Source organism: Hylobates moloch, unplaced genomic scaffold, assembly GCF_009828535.3.
Source record: "Hylobates moloch isolate HMO894 unplaced genomic scaffold, HMol_V3 SCAFFOLD_2, whole genome shotgun sequence".
Taxonomy (NCBI): domain Eukaryota; kingdom Metazoa; phylum Chordata; class Mammalia; order Primates; family Hylobatidae; genus Hylobates; species Hylobates moloch.
This window is the reverse complement of record NW_026652277.1, coordinates 4,514,323-4,521,846: the sequence shown is the minus strand read 5'-3', so window position 1 is coordinate 4,521,846 and position 7,524 is coordinate 4,514,323. Positions and strand designations below refer to the sequence as shown.

Sequence of the window (7,524 nt, the reverse complement as noted above, 5' to 3'; positions counted from 1 at the left end):
GCCAGGGATCTAGATGGTGCTGTTTATGAGGATCTAATGCCTGAGAAGAACAGTTTCATCCTCAAACCATCCCCCACCTACCACATCCGTGGACAAAATAGGTCCCTGCTACTATTAATATTGGGGACTGCAGTTTTGAACGATGGTAAATGATTTTATTCAGTTTTGTTTTCTGAAAAGACTGCTTCAAATTAACTTTTTGAAGTTTTCCATCAAGTGTGTGTGACAAGTAAAGGAAATATTGCTACAAAAATAAGATAACAGACTTCCCGTTATTTAGCATGTTATTATTGCACAACAACATTTTTTCCTGGATGATAAGTATTTATTAGATATGACGGTTACAGAAAAATATAAGCATGAACAGTATGCATCTATTTGAATGCATAAGTGTGTCCACACATGGTTTCAGAGAGAGAAATTGAGAATGAGTTGAAGGGAGGAAGATTAAAAAGGAAGGGGGATTCAGAGCTCTGCAGTGACCCAAATATCAACAAGGTTTGGGAACATTTTGGATCCTGACAAGGGGCTGCTCTCCAAAGCACGTGTGTGCTCAGCGTTGTACACAGTTCAGTTTACTTCATGTGTTGGAATTCAACGGTGCCAAAGCACATTGGCAAACAAAGTGGACACAAGAGATAATCTGCTTGTCAGCTAGAGACAGACAAGAGGCATGGAGAGGGGTGGCTGAGAATAGGGCCGTTGGCATGCGCTTAGCGACTGGAATGGAGGAAAGTGCTTGGGGGCACTGCAAATAGCACTGAGGGGGAAATCTAGGAGGTTGGGTCATGCCGAGCCTGTGAGCCACAGATCAGGAGAAAACAACACATGTGATAGGCAAACCCATGGGCTTCTGATGCAGGCGCCATGCGGTGTTCCTCATGGGGCTCCTGGCAGATGGCTTGGGAGAGGGTCTTGTGTGCCTGCAAAGCTGTCTCCCGGGAGCTGAACTGTGACATGTGCGAAGTAGCCTCTCACTCCTCATGGGCAGTTCTTTCACATACCTGCCAGAGGATGGCTCATCTGCAGGAAAGAGAAGGAAACACAAACGGAGTGGAGGAGTCCAGTCCAGCAGCCAGCCCTGATACTTTTAGTTCTCTCCCTCTTTATAGAGTTCACATCCACGCGTGGCCACAGAGTAGGAGAGGTCACTGCTAGGGTGATCAATTCATATCAAAACTACAATTATTTGCATAGCCACTGCCAAATATAGATTATAAAGTGACCTTATATACATATTCCTATCTGGCATACACCTTTGGTAAATTAGCTAAAAAGGAGATGTTGCATCACTGTATTCTTGGCTATTTTGTTCACAAAAACACTTGGATCTCTTAAGAGTAGTATGAGCAAAATCTGGTTGTTTTCCAGCATGTAAAGTAGTTTAGTTGCATAATATGACTTTTGTCCGTCGAGTCACTTATTCTGCTCTGCCACTGAATACTAACGTTTGACCCTGAGACCCTCTGGCAGCAGGCACAGAGCCTAACCCACAGTGGGCTCTTGCTGTCTATATTTTTTTGAGACGGAGTCTCACTCTGTCTCCCGGGCTGGAGTGCAGTGGTGTGATCTCTGCTCACTGCAACCTCTGCCTTCCAGGTTCAAGTGATTCTCCTGCCTCAGCCTCCCAAGTAGCTGGGATTACAGGTGTGCACCACCACACCCAGCTAATTTTTGTATTTTTAGTAGAGAAGAGGTTTCGCCATATTGGCCAGGGTGGTCTCTAACTTCTGACCTCAGGTGATCTGCCTGCCTTAGTCTCCCAAAGTGCTGAGGTTACTGGCGGGAGCCACCGTGCCTGCCCCCTTGGTGTCTATTCATGGGTCCAGTCCAGTGATGCAATTGGAGGGAGTGGGGGGGGAGGAAGGTGACTTCTGTCTCTGTTTCCTGGATTTCCATGTTCCGTGTAAACATGAGTCTCATATTATCCTAGGGAGGCTACACACAAATCACCAAAGATCCTAAAGTTCAGGAGAAAGGGCAAATTCTTTGTTCCACTTAGTTGGCTCTCGTTTTTTCTTTTCTAGTCCAAGTCAAAATAACTCAAGAGTAGTCGGGCAAAGTAGCCGTAATGAGTGAAGATGGGGAGAGACAGAGAGGGGAAGGAAGGGAGAAGAGCAAGAGATAGCATGGAGAGGGAAGGGGCAGAAGACAAAAGAATGAAGAGGAAGATGAGACTCAGAGAGAGGGAGAGAGGGAGACAGAGAGGTGCAGAGAATGGAAATCTTTCAGGAAATCTACAAGGTGTCAGGCACATCTTGGTTGATTTAGGGACGCCTATAAGCAGCTATATAATAGACATTATGGGTGTGCTGGGTTTCTTTCATTTACCTGCATTAATTCTTCACCTTTTCCTATGTAATTTTTCAGTCAGGGAAGCTGATTTCTATAGATTGTACTGCCTGGGCTCCCATGTGGTAGGTGGGAGGAGAGAGATATTAGCACAGGGGGTGGCATTCATGCCTTCCTCACCCCGTGGCACCAAGTTCTAGCAGCGGTTAGGTCCCCTAGAGATGCAGTTTCTGTCAGGGACCCTGCTTTGGGAGCTCCAGGGAGTTCTAGTAATAGAATAGAATTTTCCGTTATATGCCTAATTTATACCAAGAACCAAGAGTACCTGACTATGGCATACAGGTTACAAAAATCAACCTCGCCATCAAACGTGTTTTCCAAGTGCATCTCTTGAAATGTATTATTCTCAATTGACAGGACAGAAAAGTAGGAAAACTGTGAGCCAATCCAAAAAGCTGCATAAAAAAGACAAGACAAATTGGCCGGGTGCGGTGGCTCACGCTTGTAATCCCAGCACTTTGGGAGGCCGAGGCGGGCGGATCACGAGGTCAGGAGATCGAGACCACGGTGAAACCCCGTCTCTACTAAAAATACAAAAAAATTAGCCGGGCGTGGTGGCGGGCGCCTGTAGTCCCAGCTACTCGGAGAGGCTGAGGCAGGAGAATGGCGTGAACCCGGGAGAGGCGGAGCTTGCAGTGAGCCGAGATTGCGCCACTGCACTCCAGCCTGGGTGACAGAGCGAGACTCCGTCTCGACACCCTCTCAAAAAAAAAAAAAAAAAAAGACAAGACAAATTTTTAGATTAAATTTTACTGTTAAATTCGCTCCACAGAGGCATAGTGGAAGGCAGTGTTTGTGACACTCTTGCAGTTAATACACACACGAGAGTCACATTTCACCAAGCGTTTGGGCAAAAGTGAATTGACTAGAGGAGGAAAGAAAGCTGACATCCGCCTCTTTCTTAATTCTTCCAATTCAGTAGCAGGGAGAAGCTTTTGGTACCAGTTGTTTACATGGGGCTTCACACATTTCATAGCCTTTTCACATCGTTTATCTCATTTGTTCTTCACAGCATCTCATGCTGTGGTTAGAACATCAATTGTGATGGATATAGGATACTGAGTCCATCCTAGAAATGACTTCAGGAACTTCACACACTAACTCCACAGTCTGGGAATGACAGACAGATTCAGCACCAGGCGAACATCACATAAAGGACAAATGTGTATGATTAAAAATGGCCAGTTTCAGCCTGGCATGGTGGCTCACGTCTATAATAATCCCAGCACTTTGGGAGGCCGTGGTAGGTGAATCATGAAGTCAGAAGGTCGAGACAGTCCTGACCAACATGGTGAAACCTCGTCTCTACTAAAAAACACAAAAATTAGCTGGGTGTGGTGGCGCGTGCCTGTAGTCCCAGCTACTCGGGAGGCTGAGGCAGGAGAATTGCTTGAACCCAGGAGGCGGAGGTTGCAGTGAGCCGAGATTGCCCGCTGCACTCCAGCCTGGTGACAGAGTGAGATTCCGTCTAGAGAAAAAAAAAAAAAAGACGAGTTTCTGCTTGACTTATAAGACCTAATCCAATGTATTTATAAATCAAATAACAGATAGATGAACTCATTTTTAAAGCAATTATCTCAGGTTTTCAAAACAGGTTTAAGAATACGGCATCAAAAACCTGGACTAGGTTTCAATATTTCAGTATTTTCAGGAGACGTCTCAGAAAACAAAGAAGCTGTTATTGACAAGTGCTTTCCAGGCCAAAGGCCAGTGTCAGGGAGTATAGTGACAGTGGATTTGCTGCCAGATTGATGATTTTTTCTTGTTTTCTTTTCAGTCCTCTTTGGTTCCTGGGCTCGGACTGTTGATGCAGCTATTTCTATTTGGTTATGGGTAAGGCAACACTGTATTTATCACTGTGCCTACGTTTTCCTTCTAAGAGGCACGTGTAACTGTGTTCAATTGCAACTGAGAGCATATTTTAAAAAGGAATTTGGCTTCAATGTCTTTAACTGGCTTTAAATAAATTGCTTGTGAGATTTTACAATATTAAACCTAGCTCAGAAGAAATGCTGAATTTAGCAAATAATGATTTTTAAGAACTTAGATAAACCTGCAACTTCAAATAACTTCAAAATGAGGGAAAGCTTTTATCAGCTTTAGAGTTAAAATGCAGATGTTAATCACAGGTTAGGGTCTTAATAATTTCTAAAAAGACAAATGCAGCATTGTCTGTAAAAGTACCTACAGTCGTGTACAGCATAACGTTTTGCTCAACAAAGGACCACATATACTATGGTGATCCCTCAAGATTATAATGGAGCTGGCAAACTCCTGCCAACTCATCAGGCAGTCGCCACTCTAAGACTGTAGCAAAATGCATTAGTCCTGTGTTTGTGGTGATGCTTGTGTACACAGACTTACTGCACTGCCTGTCATATAAAAATACAGCACGTACAATGAGGTATAGCACATAATACTTGACAATGATAATAAATGATTAGGTTACTAGTTTATTTAATATACTATAGTTTTTATTGTTATTTTAGATTTTACTCTTTATGTTAATATATTATTAAAAGGTTAGTTGCGAAACAGCTTCAGGCACTTCCTTCAGGAGCTATCCAGAAAAAGGCATTGTCATCATAGGAGATGCCAGCTTAATACGTGACATTGCACCTGAAGACCTTCCAATGGGACAAGAAGTGGAGGTGGAAGACAGTGATAATGATCCTGACCCTGTGTAGGTGTGGGCTATTGTGTGGTTTGTGTTTTAGTTTTTAACAAAAAAGTGTAAAAATTAAAAAATTAAATAATATAAGAGAACTTACAGAATACGGATATAAAAAGAGACAATATTTTTGTTCAGCTGTACAGTGGATTTGTGTTTTCAGTGGAGTGTAATTACAAGAATCAGAAAGTTAAAACAAAGTGAAAAGTTTATACTGTAAAAACAGTTATAGTGGGCTAAGGTTAATTCATTATTGACGAGAGAAAATTTTTTTGTACATTTTGTGTAACCTAAGTGTACAGTGTTTGTAAAGTCTACAGTAGCGTACAGTAACATCCAAAGCTTTCACATCCACTCACCACTCGCTCACTGACCCAACCAGAGCAACTTCCAGTCCTGAAAGCTGCATTCATGGTGAGTGTCTTACACAGGTGTATCATTTTTATCTTTTATACCATATTTTTACTGTATCTTTTCTATGTTTAGATAAGCAAATACCATTGTGTTACAATTGCCTGCAGTATTCAGGACCATAACAGGCTGTACATGTTTGTTGCCTAGCAGCAGTAGGTGTGTAGTAGGCTATTCCATCTAGTTTTGTGAAAGTTCACACTATGATGTTTGCATAACAACAAAAACACCTGGCCGGGCGCGGTGGCTCACGCTTGTAATCCCAGCACTTTGGGAGGCCGAGGCGGGCGGAACACGAGGTCAGGAGATCGAGACCACGGTGAAACCCCGTCTTTACTAAAAATACAAAAAAATTAGCCGGGCGTGGTGGCGGGCGCCTGTAGTCCCAGCTACTCAGAGAGGCTGAGGCAGGAGAATGGCGTGAACCCGGGAGGCGGAGCTTGCAGTGAGCCGAGATTGCGCCACTGCACTCCAGCCTGGGCGACAGAGCGAGACTCCGTCTCAAAAAAAAAAAAAACAACAACAACAACAACAACAAAATCACCTATGGATGCGTTTCTCAGAATGTATCCCCATTGTTAAACGATGCATGGCTCTGTGTGTGTACGTGCAGGACTCTGTGTGTGTACTATATATACTATATATGCATACCACATATGCACACATCCACACTATACTATGCACTCTACATATATACAACTACATAGGCAAATATAAAGCTGCATGTGCATAAATACACAACATACATACATACGTATGTATAAAAGGTAATGTATTGATATTATTAATACTGACAATGCGTACTAAGCATATATTTATATACTCTTAAATGTATATTATTTTAATACATACTATATTATGTTATATACTAATATGCTTTTTAAAAACTGAAAGAAATCTTGTTGCCTATTTGTGTTTCTAAATATGATGTCCATATTTTTTCTGATTTTATTACTGTAGCTGTGATCAGGTCACGTAACTTAATTTTGATGATGTTTCTCAGAGTATAGTCTGAGGGTATCCAGCCTCGGATAACTGAGGCTGTAGCTCAAGATTTCCTAATTTTGCAAACAGCAAGCTTCCCAGGAGATTCTTAGATTCCTGCTAACAAAAGGCGGAGACTCACTGGACAGTTACTGAAGATGGACAGTAGGGGGCGGAAGTGCCCACGCTTCTTTGATACGGGGCGCTTTGGTTTTTCAGTGACGGGGGACCCTTTGACTTCAGGTGCGTACTGCATTTAGAATTTTCAAATGAACATTTCTTGTCTGTTCCCTTCATTTTTCTGCCTCCAGACATAATGTCTATCATTGCAAAAGTAATACAAAATCACTGAACAAAATTTGGAAAATAACAATAGAAATAGAGTAAAAAATGAACCACTTAAATTCCCCTCATCAAGAAATAAACATTCTGATAATATTTAGTTTTATTTTCCTATATATTTGTGTGTGTATATATATATATTCAAAATGTAATATAACACAAAATGTATAAGATATATACAATAGTATAAACAAAATTATATTATATGTCATTTTCATGTTATATGTCAGATATAGCATATTAATACATACCCAGTTTTTAAAAATGCTGATCCCTTTGAAATATTCAATTATCCATTGTGTTTCTTTCCTCACTGAAGTTACTTTTTATGACTTTTGGTAGTGAAGAGGTAAAGTTCATTACAAAACATGCCAGGCTTAAGCAATTTTCCAAAGGGATTAAGTAATTGCAGTGGCCACAGGCTATGTAAAAATTTTTAAAAGGTGGTGTCTCTCATATTCTTCAGCATAACTTGGGTCACAGAAACCCAGGCATAAAAATTCATTACGAACTCATATTCTATCATGGCCCGACACTAGTAAGTTATTTTGTTGCAAAAGCCTTAACCAATTTGAGAATGTCGAAGCACATTTTCAAGTGTTAGCATGTCTCCATTGTCTATAAACTGCATGTATTTTATACCAAAAAATATTTCATCTTCTGATTTTCTAGCTTTCTTCTGCAGGTTTTTTTTTTTTTTTAGAATATTTTTCAATCATTTTAATTCTCTATTGTAAAACTTGGAAAGTTCTACTTTTGGACTG

At 41.2% G+C, this 7,524-nt stretch overlaps 1 long non-coding RNA gene across 1 annotated transcript; it reads right to left on the bottom strand.

The window, feature by feature from the left end:
• Positions 1 to 303: 303 nt before the first annotated feature.
• LOC116474582 (uncharacterized) lies at positions 304 to 7,176 on the bottom strand. Its single transcript, XR_004249713.2, has 3 exons — positions 7,012 to 7,176; positions 2,618 to 2,747; positions 304 to 1,023 (listed from the first exon to the last, which is right to left on the bottom strand). It is a non-coding gene; the product is annotated as an uncharacterized LOC116474582 (long non-coding RNA).
• Between the last annotated feature and the right edge of the window lie 348 nt (positions 7,177 to 7,524).